General features: G+C 35.2%; 2 long non-coding RNA genes across 2 annotated transcripts in view; one reads left to right on the top strand and one right to left on the bottom strand.

The window, feature by feature from the left end:
* LOC144282526 (uncharacterized) overlaps window positions 1–17,850 on the top strand; it is a 167,314-nt gene that overhangs the window by 97,256 nt on the left and 52,208 nt on the right. The window lies entirely within an intron of this gene.
* The window catches only part of LOC144282523 (uncharacterized), a 96,009-nt gene continuing 89,824 nt past the window's right edge, over window positions 11,666–17,850 (bottom strand). The window contains exon 6 of the long non-coding RNA XR_013350992.1: window positions 11,666–16,527. This is a non-coding gene — a long non-coding RNA (uncharacterized LOC144282523). The remainder of the gene's footprint in view (window positions 16,528–17,850) is intronic.

Below are 17,850 nucleotides of genomic sequence, written 5' to 3'. Positions count from 1 at the left end.
TCCTCACAGTTAATATCATAGAAGAATCTGCTCTATGGTTCCATTATGAAGAGGGGAAAGGTAGCCATCTTGAAATACACAGAGCGTTCTTTTCCTTTTAACAAGGTCTACTCTCCGGAAAAACTACTACTAAAGCACAACCTGCTAGAATTGAACAGAACTTAACCAACCTGGAAGAAAGGAAGTACCCAATTCTAGCTCCCTCTAGCCATCCTGTCTTGAGGGGAGAAAAAGAACTAAAGATCACTGGTGAAGTTCACATTCCAGAGGCCTACTCATCAAAAGGCTGAGACTTAATCACAAGACTATAGAATGTTTTCCTTTCCCCCATAACTTAATACTACATTGTAAAGGCCTATTATATAGTTCTTTTTACTCAGTACATCACATTCATTTTCAACAACAACAGAAAAATTACAGGACATACTAAAAAGCAAGAAGCACAGTTTAAGAGACTGAATAAGCAAGAGAGCCAAAATCAGATAAGCCAGGAATGGTGAGATTTCCAGACCATTAATTTTTTAAAAACATCACTAATATGATAAGGATTTTAATGGGAGAATTAGACAACATGCAATAACAGATAATGTAAAGAGAGAGATGGAAATCCTACAAAAGACCCCTAAAAAATGCTAGAATTAAAAAAATAAAGAATAACATAAATGAATAGTACCTTTAAGTGGGCTTATTAGTAGACTGAATAGGACTAAGGAAAGAATCTCTGAACTTGAGGATATGACAATATAAACTTCATAAACTAAAAAGCAAAGAGAAAAAAAGGCTGAAAAAAGAACACAGAGTTTCCAAGAACTGTGGGATAGCTACAAAATGTGTAGCAAATGCAAAATGGGGATCCCAGAAGAAAAGAAGGAAAGAAACAATATTTAAAATGGTAATGACTGGGATGCCTGGGTGACTCAGCAGCAGGTGAGCTTTTTTTTTTTTTTTCACATGAACTTGGGTGCTTTAACTTATTAAAGTCAAAAGATGGGAAGTGAGCCTCGTTAAGAGGGCTCATCAGGCTTGCATCATGTACCAGGAGGATGAATCCATATGGATGGGGCTTCTGTCCCACTGATCTCTAAGAAATCATACCCTTCTTCTAGCTGGAAGTCGGTGAAGACTAAGGTGGCTGAGTGTCCACCTTTGACTCAGGGCATGATCCCATAGTCCCAGGATCAAGTCCCACATCGAGCTTCCTGCATGGATCCTGCTTCCCCCTCTGCCTATGTCTCTGCCTCTCTCTGTGTGTGTTTCTCACGAATAAATAAATAAAATATTAAAGCAAAAATAAAAATAAAATGGCAATAACTGAGAATTTCTCCAAATGAATCTCAGACACTAAACCACAAATCCAGGAAGCTGGGAGATACTAAGCAGGATAAATTCCAAAGCAAAACAAAACAAAACCCAACAACAACAACAACAACAAAAACCTACACTTAGTCATATCGTAATACACAGAAAATCAATGATCAAGAAAAAATTTTGAAGGAAGTCAGAGGAAAAAAATCTTCTTTACAGAGAAGCAAAGATAAGAATTACACTTGACTTCTCAGAAACCATGAAAGCGAAAGAAAGAAAGAAAGAAAGAAAGAAAGAAAGAAAGAAAGAAAGAAAGAGAAAAGGGGTAGAGAGTGAAGTGAATTAGTGTTGAGAGAATAAAAAACACTAACCTAGAACTCTGTACCCTGTGAAATCGTCCTTCAAAAATAAAAGAGAAATAAAGACTTTCTCAAATAAAAATTGAATTAGTTGCCAATAAATCTGCCTTGCAAAAAATGTTAAAGTGAATCTCTTCCAAGACAAGGAAAATGATATAAGTCAGAAACTTGGATCTACATAAAGAAAGTAAGAGAATTGAAGAAGGAATAAGTGAAGGTGCTTTAGACTGAGTTATGGCTTCATTTTGAAAATAGACAAATGGATCAATGGAACAAGATAGAAAGCCTAGAAATAGACCCACATAAATATAGTCAACTAATTTTTGAAAAAGGAGCAGAGGCAATAGAATGAAGCAAAGATAGTCTTTTCAACAAATGCTGGAATGAGTGGAACATCCCCATGCAAAAAAAGGAAAGGAGAAGAAGAAGAAGAAGAAGAAGAAGAAGGAGAAGGAGAAGGAGAAGGAGAAGGAGAAGGAGAAGGAGAAGGAGAAGGAGAAGGAGAAGGAGAAGGAGAAGGAGAAAGAAAAGAAGAGAAGAGAAGAGAAGAGAAGAGAAGAGAAGAGAAGAGAAGAGAAAAGAAAAGAAAAGAAAAGAAAAGAAAAGAAAAGAAGAGAAAAAAAGAAAAGAAAAGAAAGGAAAAGAAAAAGATAAAAGAATCCAAACACAGACCTTACAACCTTCACAAAACTTAACTCAAAATACATCATAGATCTAAATGTAAAAGGCAGAACTACAGAACTCCTACAAAATAATAGAGAAAAAAACCCATGCGGCCTTGGGTATAGAGACACTTTTTAAAATACAACAACAAATGCATGAAAGAAATAATTGATAAGTCGCACTTGATTAAAATATAATACTTCTGCTCCGTAAAAAACAATGTTAAGAGAATGCAGAGACAAGCCACAAACTAGGAAAACATATTTGGACAAGACACATCAGTGAAGGACTACTGTCTAAAATATACAAAGAACTCTAAATTCAACAGTAAGAAAATGAACAATCCAATTTAAAAACAGACAAAATATCTCACCACAGAAGACACACAGATGTTCAATAAACATATTAAAAAATGTTCAACATCCTATGTCATTAAGGAATTACAAATCAGAATGAAATTCCATTACACACCTATTAGAACGACCAAAATCCAAAACACTAAACACTAACAACACCAAATGCTGGTGAGTATGTAGAGTAGTGGGAACTCTCATTCATTGCTGGTATGAAATACATAATGGTAGAGCCATTTTGGAAAACAAGTTTGCTGTTTCTTAAAAACTCAACATTTCTTAGCATGCACAATGCAGAAATTGTTCTCCTTGGCAATTAGCCAAGTGAATTGAAAACTTATGTCCACACAAAAACCTGCACATAGATATTTGTAGCAGCTTTATTTATAATTGCCAAAACTTGGAGGTAACCAAGATGTCCTCCAGCAGGTGAATGGATAACTAAACTGTACTATACCCAGACAATAGAATATTATTCAGCACTAAAGAGAAATGGGCTTTGTGGTCATGAAAAGACATGAGGATTTTCACATTTTTAACCTATTACTATGTGAAAGAAGCCAATCTGAAAGGACTATATACTGTATGATTCCAACTATATGATATCCTGGAAAAGGACCAGAGAGACAGTAAAAAGATGGGTGGTTGCCAGGAATAACGGGCCAGAGGGGAATGAATAGACAGAGTACAGAGGATTTTTAGGGCACAGAGAAAATACTCTATATATACTATAATGGTGGATACATATCATTATACATTCCTCCAAACCCATAGAAGGTACAACAGCAAGAGGGAGCCCAAATGTAAACTTTGGATGTCAGGTATAACTAATGTATTACTGCAGTACAGGATGTTAGTAATGAGTGAGTTTTAGGGGTGAAGAGGGAGGCAGGAACAGGGGTTATATGACAATTCCCTTGAACTTCCACTCAATTTTGACATAAATTGAAAACTTCTCTAAAAATTACGTTTATTAATTTAACAAATAACATATATTACCATTTTATTGACATGGAAACATACTATGTGGTGGCATGTACAAACACTGTGTCCAGGATGATCCTAATTTGTTTAATAAAATATGTTCATCATAAGTAAAGATCAACAACAACAAACAACAAAGCAGTGCAAGAAAGTGATTAAGAGTCAGAATAGTGGTTACTTTGAAAGGGAGAGAAGAACTCTTGTTAGAATGGATTATACAGAGAGTCTTTTCAGTGGCAGTAAAGTTCTATTCTCTCACCTGTCTTGGGTTTATAAAATATTCATCTTATAAATAGTTCACTAATCTTGAGGTTCTCCAAGTTTGGTGCCAGATATACATTATCAGCTTCACCTGGAAACTTGTTAGAAATGCGCATTTACAGACCCTGCCCAGGCCTACGGAATCAGAAACACTTGAGGTAAAACCAATCTGTTTTTTGAAGGTCTTTCCAGGTTTTCAGACGCATGCTAACGTTTGAGAATCATTGCACTGAGTCCTACATTTTTCTGTGTAGTTTGCTGATTGTACATCTTATTTTACAGTAGGAAGGTTGAAAGATTTTTTTTTTAATTGTAAAGTGTTTTTTAGAAATTCAAGGGGGGAACTTCTGCTATATATGTAGTTACAAGTTTTATATGTTGATATGATAAGAATACGAAAGAACATACATCAAATTCTTAGCATTGATTAATGCAGGGAAATGGAATTAAAACAGATAATTTAACATCTTTAAATTTCTATTGCTTATTTATTAATTTGCCTTGGATGTCACTTTCATAATTTAAAAGAATTATAATTATAATCTTAATTAAAAGATTTAAAGATTAAAAATATAAAAGCTACAACTCTAACTTACACATTTTCTAAATTGTGTTTCCTAGAATGCTAGTATCCTACCTGATGTTAATAGGTCTTCAAACTAAAATGTTCAGTAGTCTAAGAAAGTATAAAGAATATCTTAGAATTTCAAAAAGAAATTAGTATTTTAAATGTTACAAGACTTCCCACATATTTAGTTTTACTCAGTATTTCCCATTAAAAAAAAAAAAAAAAACTATGAATGCTTTCTTCCCCAGATTCCTATTAACATCTAGCAGCCACTGTGTGTTGGAGCCATCTTGTATGGAGATCCAGTTGTGCTCCTCTCTTCCCAGCTCTTCCTTCAGTGACATTGAGTTGATAGCTTGAAATTGGCTATAGTGAGAATATTTACACCATGAAAATTAGCAAATAATACAAATCAAGACTCCACCTACCCCCAAAGCTGTGCAGTTTTCAGCATACCATGCTAGCAGACTCAACATGTTATAGGACGCAGAAAATTCTGCTTTACATTATTTTGTTTTATTGGAATCTGGTTGTCCTCAATGATTTTAAATTTGTTATATTCTTCACTTATAATCCATCAAATCAAATCAAAATGGTATTACTCCCAGCACACTAAAATGTATCCATAAAAAAAGTTTTAAAACACTAAAAAGAATGTTGGGGAAGAGCAGAAGTTGAAGCGAAGTAGAAAGGTATCTCCTGCAATGTTGCCGTAGAAGTATAGAAATCTGAGAGTAGAACAAAGCATCTCTAATATTTGCAAAGTAGCAGCAGAAGGAGATCATTTTAAAATTTTATGTTTATATGATACTGCTTTTCTTAGCTGGTATAAAGTTTTCATTATTTTTTTTCTCCAACTGCAACTAATGCTAATCCCATCCAGTAGAAATAGCTCCAGTTCTCTCTCAGGATGGCTATGAAAGTAGTTCTAGATTTGTGTATTTTTGGCTAAGGTGATCAATATTTTAAAGAACCTGGTCGCATCCATGTCAAACCAGTGAGCGACTTCCTCTGTCAGGCTAGTTTGAAATACGGTTCCGTGAACTCCATCCTTGCTGCCACATACGTCTTTCCTTTATCCACCCTCAGCTACTTTTACATGGGCTCCTCAGAAATTAAAACTTGGTACACCAACAGAAGAGTGGGACAGGGGCCAGTGGTTGGAGATTTTTGAACAGGTGGTGGCCTGCCAGAGTGTGACAGTACAGCCCATCTTTATAATGGAAGATTCTTATTGTTCCTTAACCTTATAGCAAAAGAGACAGATGTTATATAACCAGAGTCCCCCCACCCCCCACCCCTTGCCAAGCCTGGGTTGCTGGCAGCCACCCTCCTTGCACAGAATTAGAACACACCACACAGATAAACTATGCAGCACGCGTCTATGAAAGCAGAAGTGGGAATCCCAGCAGCAGGAAAACAAACCCCGTTGCCGGGCAACTCTGTGGCCTTGTGCCGTACAGTAACATCGAGCCCAGCCCTTGAAGCAGGACTCCAATTCCTCGTCCATGGAGTCATGCATACCAGAATTACAGGCTTGCATGCCATAGGCTTCTGAGTGAAAGAGGAAACTCTGATTGCGAATTGGACCATGGGCTTTCCTCACATACAGTAGTAGAGACTGACCATGAGCACAAGCAGAATTCTCATGGCTACATGGCTGTCGCAGGAACCATGCAGGGCCTACTGCTACGTGGTAAATCGCAGTGAGAACAGGGACAGAGCACACTACCATGTTGACAGTCGCATTTAAATCATTATATTTATATCATTTTGATATATGACACTACATCATATTTATGTTTAATTCTGAAGAACGTTGAACTGTTGAGTTTTTATAATTCAACCTCCTCAAAAAACACACATACCCATTCACAGGGACACAAAGAAACTGAAGATGAGTGAGTGTCACCAAGAGGGAAGCCTGCTTCTAGTCATTTCCTCCACTGTCAAAACACCTTGGACTTATAAAAGCTCTATTTGTTTTCAGTAAAGGTTGTGGAGGTCTCCATGCTGACAGGTGAACTTCAAACATCTTTTTAGGTGTAGGTGAGAAGCATACGTGGATCTTATTTCATAAAGAGACCCCTGGGAGTTGAAGATTCTCTAAGGAATTCTTAGGACTTATTTTACGTCCCTGATCACTATCATTTGCTTCCAAAGTTTAACTCTTTATCTAACTATCAAAAACATAGCTATCCACATCCAAATTTCTAAAGAAAGAGAATTTTCTAATCTTGGTGATATTTTGCCTTCACCATAATAGCCACCACGTACTGTGCGCTTTTTTCAGGTGCTTTGTTCACAATATTTTATATATTTATTATAGCATTCCTATGGATCAGATAGTTTATAGGTAAGAATACTAAAATCCAGAAGAATTACAGAATTTGCCTAGGGATGCATGGTCAGCAAGACGTAGAGCTAAGATTTTAACTGTCTTCCTAAAAGGCTGTTGAGTGTTCCCACTTCAATATTCTCCCTCAACATGACACCAAATATTCACTGCTCCTCTATATTCTTCCTCCTTCGATTTCTTGAGTCAGCAAGACACAGGCACTGTATTCCAACCATTCTTGTGAAAATCGAGAACAGGAAAAGAAATATCCTAGGTTGTTTAGAATCTTATAGAGGATCCCTGCTGGGAATGAACCCAGTGGAAAAGGACTGAATTGCCTCCCAGATGCCCTTCCGAGAGTGTAGTTCTGAGGAAGGCAGCCATGGCTGCGTTGTAATTGAGACGAGCTGACTTTTGTGCTGTTTCTGTGAGATCTGCCCTGGCACTCACATTTCCTGGCCCTTAACTTGATGAATGTTGGCACAGCGCAGTAGCTATTGCTTGCAGGAGCCTTAATGAATGATTGCATTCTGATTGACTTCTAGCCCAGACAAAATGCTGAATATACTCACTTTCAATACCCAGTGGCTCTTCCATTAATCCCTGGCTGAGCTTTACATGTAGACCAAAGTCCCTAATAAATGTGGCATTAGATTCAGTCACAAAAGTGCACACAATCGAATGTGACTTGCAGCATGTGCAGAGATATCGAGATAACGGGGGTATTACCTATTTTACAATTTTTCTGTGAATCTAAAACTTCCATTAAAAAAATCATCTTTAAAAAAAACAGGTATAATCGACAACTGTAGGTTGATTCTATGTGCCTCAAAACTGGTTACCAAATGAAAAGTAAAACAAAATGAGTATGAATTTTTCTTGGTAACCAAGAAAGTTTGTATCATTAACTTTTTTTTTTTGTATCATTAACTTTTTTATAGAATATCACTTCTAGGAATAAAATGTCTCTTCATCTTTATTAAGTGGGTCTACACGATAGCACTATCATGTGTATCCTAATAAATAAGAAAAACATAATTCTAATAAAAACTTAAGGGGGGGTGCCTGAGTGACGCAGTCGGTTGGGCATCTGACTCTTGGTTTCGACTCTCAAGGTTGTGGTATCAAGCCCCATATTTGGCTCTGTGCCCAGTTTGGAGTCTGCTTGTCTCTCTCTCTCTGCTTCTCCCTCTGATTGCTCACTCTCTCTCCCTCTTATTGAATCTTGTGTAATAAGTTTTATTTACAATAGTAATAGAATTATTCTTCCTTTTCCTTGTGCCAAACAATATTCTTCAAAAATACTATTTTTGAGAATAGAGAATCTCAAGTGTATTTTTTATTTAAATTCAATTAATTGACATATATTATTAGTTTCAGAGGTAGAGGTCAGAGATTCATCAGTCTCATATAATACCCAGTGCTCATTACATCACGTGCCTTCCTTAATGCTCATCACCCAGTTACCCTGTCCCTCCACCCCTCTCTCCTCCAACAGCCCTCAGTTTGTTTCCTATGATTAAGAGTCTCTCATGGTTTGTCTCCCTCTCTGATTTCATCCTTGTTTTATTTTTTCCTCTCTTCCCCTATGATCCTCTGTTTTGTTTCTTAAGTTCCACATATGAGTGAGATCATGTGATAATTGTCTTTCTCTGATTGACTTATTTCACTCAGCCTGATACTTTCTAATTCCATCCACATTGTTGCAAATGGCAAGATTTCATTTTTTTGATGGCTAAGTAGTAGACCACTATCCATTATATATATGTATATAATATATAATAATGTATAATGTAACAATATATGTGTATATATAATATATTAATGTAATATATTATATTACATATATAACATATTATATATAATAATATATAATATTATATATATATATATATATATTACATCTTCTTTATCCATTCATCTGTTGATGGAAATCTGGGGTCTTCCAATAGTTTGGCTATTGTGGACATTGCTGGTATAATGGGGTGCAGGTGCCCCTTCAGGTCACTACATTTGTATCTTCGAGGTATATACCTAGTAGTACAATTGCTGGGTCATAGGGTAACTCTATTTTCAGCTTTTTGAGGAAACTCCATACTGTTTCCAGAGTGGCTGCTCCAGCTTGTGTTCCTTCCAACAGTGTCAAAGCGTTCTCCTTTCTTCACATCCTCACCAAAACCTATCATTTCCTGAGTGGTTAATTTTAGCCATTTTGATTGGTGTGAGGTGGTATCTCATTGTGGCTTTGATTTGTATTTCCCTGATTCCTAGTGATGTTAAGCATTTTTCCATGTGTCTGTTGGCCATTTGCGTGTCTTCTTTGGATAAATGTCTGTTCATGTCTTATGTCCATTTATTGATTGGATTGTTCTTTGGATGTTGAATTTGATAAGTTCTTTATAGACTTTGGATACTAACCCTTTATCTGATGTGCCATTTGCAAATATCTTATCCCATTCTGTTGGTTGTCTTTTGGTTTTGTCAACTGTTTCCTTTGCTGTGCAGAAGCTTTTTATCTTGATTAAGTCTCAATAGCCCATTTTTGCCTTTATTTCCCTTGCTTTTGGAGATGTGTCTAGTAAGAAGTTGCTGCCTGTGTTCTTCTCTTGGATTTTGATGGATTCCTGTCTCACGTGTCATCCATTTTTGAGTCTATTTTTGTGTATGGTGTAAGGAAATAGTCCAGTTTCATTCTTCTGTATGTCTCTGTCCAATTTGAGTATATTTTTAATGTATGACACAATTTCCCTAGCCATTTTTCCACTACTGGATATTTATTTACAGTATCTTTCTATCAAAGATTTTTGTAAAATTAACATGCACAAATATAAATCTTTGTGCAATCTGTCTCCAAGAGGTGAAAATACTCTGACAGAGAATATGAGCTTTTTTAAGGCTGTTGAAAGATATGACCAAGCTGTTTCTCTCATCAGTTGGTATGTATTTACACATCCACCAGCCACGAGAGGGTCCATTTCAACAAACACTTGTTAACATTGGCTGTTACATTTTCAAAAAATATTTCCTCATTGATAGCTAGAAAAAGGTTTCCCATTTTATTTTATTTTGTTTCTAATGATGTTGAGATTAATACATTAATACTATTAATGTTCTCAATTTATTTTCTAATTGATCTATCAGGGTAGTGAAAATCTCTCACAATAATAAAATTGTATTAAAACTACTGTGAATTTCTAAAAGGTTTTACCTTCACTATTAGTGATACCTTTCCATCCATGAGGATTTTTTAATGTTTTTATCTTTATTTTACCATCTCTTGATTAAAATGAATGTCTTTATAGCATTTAATGTTTTTGCTTTAAATTCTACCTTATGGGAGGATCCCTGCCTGGGTGGCTCAGGGGTTTGGCACCTGCCTTCTGCCCAGGGCGTGATCCTGGAGACCTGGGATCCAGTCCCACATCAGGCTTCCTGCACGGAGCCTGCTTCTCCTCTGCCTGTGTCTCTGCCTCTCTCTCTATCTGTGTCTCTCATGAATAAATAAATAAAATCTTTTTTAAAAAAATAAAAAAATAAACTCTCCCTCATGTAATACTACTACTGCTTTCTTCTGATTTCAGACACATAATATAGTACTATTAACTATAGTCACGGTGCTATATGTTACATCCCCATGACTTATTTATTTTATAACAGCAAGTTTGTTCATTTTGATCACCTTACCTATTTCATCTACCCCTGGCAACTACCAATCTGTTCTTTGTATCTATTTCATTTTTTTTAAGATTCCACAAATAAGTGAGATCATATGGTGTTTGTTTTTCTGTTTTACTTATTTCACTTAGCACAATGCCCTCAAAATCCATCTATGTTGTCACAAATAGCAGGATTTCCTTCTTTTTTATGGTGAATAATATTCCATTGTATATATATACCACATTTTCTTTATCCATTCATCCACTGGTGAACACTTAGGTTGCTTCCATGCTTTTGCTATTATAAAAATTGCTATATTACACATGGGTATGCATACGTTTTCAGATTAGTGTTTTCTTTTCCTTTGGGTAAATACCCAGTAGTGGGATTGCTGGACCATACGACAGTTCTATTTTTAAGTTTTTGAGGAACCTCCATACTGTTTCCCACAGTAGTTACACCAACATTCCACCCACATGTGGATAAAAGGGAATCCCCTTTTCTCCACATCTTTGACCCAACACTTGTTATTTCTTGTCTTTTTGAAAATGCCATTAAAAGTAGTGTAAGGTGATCTCATTGTGGTTTTTATTTGCAACTCCCTGAGAATTAGTGATGTTGAGCATTTTTATGTGTCTGTCAGCCATTTGTATATCTCCTTTGGAAAAATTTCTTTTTGGGTCCTCTGGTTATTTTTAATCAGATTGTCTGGTTGTATTGAATTCTATTTTATATAAGTTGACCTTTTGATGGGTCTTCTATGTTTCATTTTTCTCCTTTTAAGTTCTTAATTATGTGTTATTACATTTAACTTATTTTTTACTTCAATTCAACTTTCATCATTTTGCTTCTACTAATTTCATTTTATCTATTCATTACAATTAAATTTCCCATATATATGCAATATTTCCAGAATATAGGTTGTTTGTTTTATTTTTCCATAATAGCCCCTACATCTATATTTCATATTCTCTCTCTCTCTTTCATCTTCAATGATTTTTCATAAGTCTGATGGTTTTTCTAATTGCTCATCCCACAGAGAAGAATCTATTCTTGCTAAGTAGTGTCTTATAACAAAATAGAAGACTGATAGAATGTATATGGTTCCCTGCTTAGAGCTTTTACATTTTTAAAGACCATAGTTTAAGGCAGAAGAAATTTTAAAATAAAGGAGAAATTATATTCACAGTAAATTTATTAAGTAGGTTCAGAGATTCATAAATCTAGAGGAACAGGAGAGGGAACTAGAGACATAGATTATAGCAAATAACTTCATTTCAATGATGCCCTTCTGGAAGAGCAGGGTTTCACATCACCAAATTTTTCAAGGGTTGCAGCTTCTGGTTTCTGAAACATGTCTTATCTCAGTCACTTCCAACAGCTCACTGTTTGTTCTACTTGCCATCTTGCTCACCAGCCACTTCTGCAAGATCGTCCTATAATTTGCTGAGCACTGAGCTAATCACTAGTATGATGGGAGAGAACAGACTTTTCCCACTCTTAAGGAACTAATGAAGAATACATGCACAAGACGATGTGTGTCAACATAACATGACAAGGTATATAATATTTAAATATTGGGCACTTTGACAGCTTAGTGAATGCACACATATTATCAAGTTAATATAGCACATGTAAATAAAACTATTTCTGTAGAGCTACTAATTGAACTCACTTTGGTTGAATTAATCTTTGAATGTGTTGAGACAAATTTATTTGCTGGTTTAGTTTGGTTTGTTTTTTTTTTTTTATGTCATTAGCTATCAGATTATTTTGTTCCTAACAAAATGTAGCCACTTTTCTCCTTTTCTAAGACATCTTATGCCAAAATCAGGATAAGAAACTGTTATTTTTCTCCTCATATCTTTATATATTCATATATCTCAAAAACTTATTCAAATAGTTGCAACTAATGTCTCTGAAAGGCCAAAGACAAAACAATCAACTTGTTCTACTCATGCATTGATTGGTGAAGCGATCTGCACAATGAAACAACCATTATCACCAAACTATGTCTAAGCCTACACACCATCTTATTGTTTGCATATTGTGTCACCTTGAGCAAATTATTTAATAAGTTACACATGAACTTAAAAATTTAGAAAGAATACTTGGTTTTAAATACATAATGTCTTCAATACATCACACATACATACATATATTTTATATATATAATATTGTAAATATATAGCTATAGTAGCATCTACCAATACAAATATGTATACATGAATGTGCATATATGTCAGTGTCGATTTGAAATCGACAGTTTATTGGTGAGGACATGTGTACAAGTATTGCAGGGGAAATCTATTCATTATGAAAACCATTACCCCTACATGACAATACACCAAGCTCCAAAAGACAAATCAGAAAGGAAGAATGAGGATGAAAACTCAAAGCCTTGACAAATCACTGCAATAAGAGATTCTTTTCTCAATTTGCTGATGGTCTGTTTCTCCAGATTAATAGTAATCCGATACCATATGTTTAGTTCAACCCCTACAGCTTTTAGTGCATGCCTCATTCAGATTCAGGCTGCCAGGTCAGCGGCTTCAGCTGCTTTTGGCAGTGTTTTGATTTTTCACAAGAATTGTTACAGTAACTTTGAATCTAACTGAGTTTCTTAGATAAACTTTAAAGCTAAGTGCTTTTATCTCTTCACTAGGATGTAAGACACTAGGATGTAAGACTTGCCAAGGAAACTGACAATGTTCATGCATATTTGTATTTACTTACAAATACTTACATGCATGCTTATATTTACTTACAAATACTTCAAGAGTTTGTCGAGAAGTTTGAAAAACTGTCAGTGTACTCTGACATTTATATTTATGCGTCCAAGTTAAACTTTTTAGCATATTTTAATCAATAATTTTATTTGGGTGTTTAGATAACAACTTGATAAAGGTAGGATCTCAGATGCTTAGAAAAACACCATTCTCTATACATTTCATCATAAATTAAAGTCTTTTCATGGAAACAATATTGTTTGCTTTTGGAGATAATAAGATAATCACATATGAGCAAGCAAAAGACAAAATAAATGAAAGAAAATACAGGCTCTAATTTATGAAAAATGTGTCCAATTAATTTTTAATAAGCAAAGGAGTCAATAAAATGGAACAGCAAGTGGACATCTAGAGAAGTTTTTTTAGAGTTCTTTGGAAGACATTGGTATTCTCAATTTATAAGGAGATATGGTTTTCTGGTCTGGATTTTTCTAACCATTTTTTCCCAGGTGAGGAAATATCACTGTATAGCGTTCTTTGAAAAGCTTTGAACTTTGCCACTTGAATCTTAGGGAAAAGAGAGGAGGAACAGGTACAGACCATGACTGCAATGTTTTCAAGGGAATATTCACCTCAACTTTTTAAGAGTGAACCATTCTCAGAAAGAGAGAAATTCTCTGGGATAGTTTTTGCCAACTCCTGGGGTTGAAAAATACTGCTTGGAGAAGCCTACTTCTTATATTATCTCTAATAATTCATTTAGGGAAAATGACCTTGTTGTGCAACTCTGTTTGGAACTGTTAATTAAGATTAACGAGGATCTTGCTGTTTTGCACTGGCTTGTTTCTTCGATCAAGCTAGTTGAATCTGGACTGGTCTGACGTCCTGCCTGGACAGGGCTGACATTCTGCCAAGAAGCCAGCAATAGGCTGGGGAAGATTAAAACACTGAGGAGGCAAGCAGCAATGTTTGAAAGTTGAATTTGGGGCATGAACAACAGGAAGGAGGCCTAACACCCAGAGGTGAAGGTAACAGAATCTAAGTTACCCATGTTGAAGAGAGCCTCTCCTCCTGTATCAGAAACATCTAGACTTTTTTCAGTTATCAATTAAACACTATGCACAGACATTTAGAAAATTTCCAAAATTAGAATTACCACTGAAAAACACAAAGATTTAAGTAATTCTGAAATATTCAATGCCAGAGACCTACATTAAAGATCGTCTCTCTATTTGCCTGTTGTACCTTTTCTGAATTAACAATAAACTACATTTGCTTCCTATAAGTGTCCCAATTTGTGGTTTTAGCAGTAGGGAATGTTTCACTTTGAAAACATATTTTAAGAAGTAATGGTTTTTTTAACCACTCACTGGTTTCCATAAAGACTTACAGACAATATAGAACTTATATTCGGCAGATACGGATATCTCAGTCACACTGGAGGGGAAACTAGCAAAGTTAGAGGGGGCAATAGCAAAACTCAAATATAATCATTTTCTCCTGAGCAACAGACACTATTTCCTTCTCCTAGCCAGCAACACAAGGTTGAATTATTTTGTGGATACTTATGTTATATGTAAACCTGGAAAATAGAAGTGTTCACAATTTTCTAACAATCTAGCAGTCACACTTATATAAACATGTCTTCCTTTCACTATGTTGCTTTTGTTCAGTACCTCTATGTAATGACCAATAAGTAATAAAATAAGGGGAAAATTGTTAAGATGTCGGTTTTCCCAAAAAAAATGTCCTATAGATTCACTAGAATTTAAATCAAAGTCCAGCAGAATTGAGTTGTTGTTGTTGTTGTTTTGGAAATAATTAAGCTGATTCTAAGACGTATATGAAAAACCAAGATAAGGGGCGGCTCGTGGCTCAGTGGTTGAAAGTCTGCCGTCGGCTCAGGGTGTGACCCCGGGGTTCTGGGATCAAGTCCCACATTGGGCTCCCTGCAAGGAGCCTGCTTCTCCCTCTGCGTGTGTCTCTGCCTCTCTCTGTGTCTCATGAATAAATGGATAAAATCTTTAAAAAAAAAAAAAAAGAAAGAAAGAAAAGGCAAAATAAAATAGCATTATAATAGCAAAAATAATCTTTAAAAAAGAAAAGTTGGAGGAATAGCACTACATTATTTCCAGATTTTTTTAAAAAGCTATAGTAATTAAGACAATGTATTGGAGAAATAATAAGCATGTAAATCAAGGGAATACAGTAGAATGCATGAAACAGACTCACACTGACACGGTCAATTGATTTTCAATAAAGGTATTAAAGCTATTCAATAGTGAAAGGATAATCTTTTCAACAGATGAGCTGGAACACTGAGCTATCCTTTTTTTTTTTTTTTTAAAGTATCTTGATCTACACCTTGTACCTCATAAAAATTAACTCAAATGGATCATATACCTCCAATAAAACCTAAAATCACAAAACTTATAGACGAAATGAGGAGAAAATCTTTCTGACCGGGAATAACCAAAGACTTTTAGGCATGACAGCAAGAGGACAAACAATTTTTAAAAATGACAAATTGTCTTATTTTATTTCCCTTCCCTTTTCCTATGTTCATCTGTTTTGTTTCTTAAATTATATATGTGATTGAAATCATATGGTATTTATCTTTCTCTGACTTATTTCACTTAGCATAATACCCTCTAGTTCCATCTACATCATTGCAAATGGCAAGATTGTATTCCTTTTCATGTTTGAGTAATATTCCATTGAATCTGTATACCACATCTTCTTCATCCATTCATCTGTCAATAGACATCGTGGCTCCTTCCACAGTTTGGCTATTGTGGACATCGCAACTATAAACACTGTGGTTCATGTGCCCCTATGAATCACTATGTTTGTATCCTTCAGATAAATCCCCTAGTAGTACAATTACTGGGTCATAGGGTAGCTCAATTTTCAACTTTTTGAAGAAACGCCACACGGTTTTCCAGAGTGGCTGCACTAGTTTGCATTCCCACCAACAGTGTAAGAGGGCTCCCCCTTCTCCACATCCATGACAACATCTGTTGTTTCTTGACTTGTTATTTTTAGTCATCCTGTTGGTGTGAGGTGGTATCTCATTGTGATTTTGATTTGTATCTCCTTGATGCCAACTGATGTTGAACATTTTTTCATGTGTCTATTGGCCATTTGTATGTCTTCTTTGGAGAAATGTCTATTCATGTCCTCTGCCCATTGCATGACTGGATTTTTTGTTCTTTGGGTGTTGAGTTTGATAAGTTCTTTATAGATTTTGGACACTAGCTCTTTATCTGATAAGTCATTTGCAAATATCTTCTCCCAATCAGTAGGTTGCCTATGAAAACAGAGGGAGACAAACCATTAGAAGCTCTTAATGCTAGGAAACAAACTGATGGCTGCTGGAGAGGAAGTAGGTGGGAAATGGGGTAACTGGGTGATGAGCATTAAGGAGGACACATGATGTGATGAGCACCATTATATGCAACAGACAAATCACTAAATTCTACTTCTGAAACTAATAATACACTATATTTTAATAAAATGGAATTTAAATTAAAAATAAAAATTTTTAAGAATTTAAAAATGACAAATTGGACTCCAGAAATATTAAGAACTACTTTACAAAGTATTTCAAACTATTAAGAGAATGAAAAGACTAGCCATATATTGTAAGAAAATATTTGCAATACACACAACTGATTTTTTTTTAAAAATACATAATATAGAAAACATACATAATATAGAAAGATCTCTCAAAATTCAATAAGAAGAAAGCAAATAACCCAATAAAACATATGGGCAAAAGACTTGAACAGACATTTCACCAAGGAAGATATATAGATACAAGTAAAAACATGAAAAGATGTTCAGCATCATTTGTAACTAGGGAAATGCATTAAAAACTACAGTGATATAACACTAAAAACCTATTAGGATGGCTAAAAAATATTTTTAATATCAAGTACTAGTGAGAATATGGAGCGATTAACAGTGAGAATGCAAAGAAGTAAAGTCAGTATTTAAAATAGTTTGGCAACTTCTTAAAAAGTTAAACATACACTTAAAATAAGAGTCAGTGATCTGACTGCTAGATATTTACCCAAGTGAAATGAAAACCCTTTGTTCATACAAATACCTCTATGCAAATGCTTATAGCAGCTTCTCTGTAATCACCAAACACTGGAAATAACTCAAATTTCCCTCAACTAAGGATGGAGAAACAAACTATGGTATAGCCAAACAATGGAATACTACTCAGTAATGGGAATGAGCTACCAACACCACAATGGACTGATTCTCAAATGCATCATGTTAAACGAAAGAAACCAGACTTAAAAGGCTATAAATGGTATGTTCCCACTTACATGACATCCTTGCCAAGTCCGAACTACAGGGAAACAAAAGAAATTAGTGATTGCCAGAAGCTAGAAATGGGGAAAGTGTTTACTGCAAAAGGGGAGTTTTGAGGATGATAGAATTATTCTATATATTGATCATGGTGTTGATGGGAGTTACAAGGATGTATATATTTGCCAAAACTTGCAGACATGCTGCAGTACAAAGAGCAAAGGGGGGGGGGGTGTGAGGTGAGGTATTCCAAGAAACAGCAAGATGGAAGGCCAAGTTTAGAGCCACTGAGGGAGCATGAAGAATAATA

This window comes from Canis aureus, chromosome 13 (genome assembly GCF_053574225.1).
Source record: "Canis aureus isolate CA01 chromosome 13, VMU_Caureus_v.1.0, whole genome shotgun sequence".
Classification (NCBI taxonomy): domain Eukaryota; kingdom Metazoa; phylum Chordata; class Mammalia; order Carnivora; family Canidae; genus Canis; species Canis aureus.
This window is presented reverse-complemented; position numbering and strand designations above follow the sequence as displayed.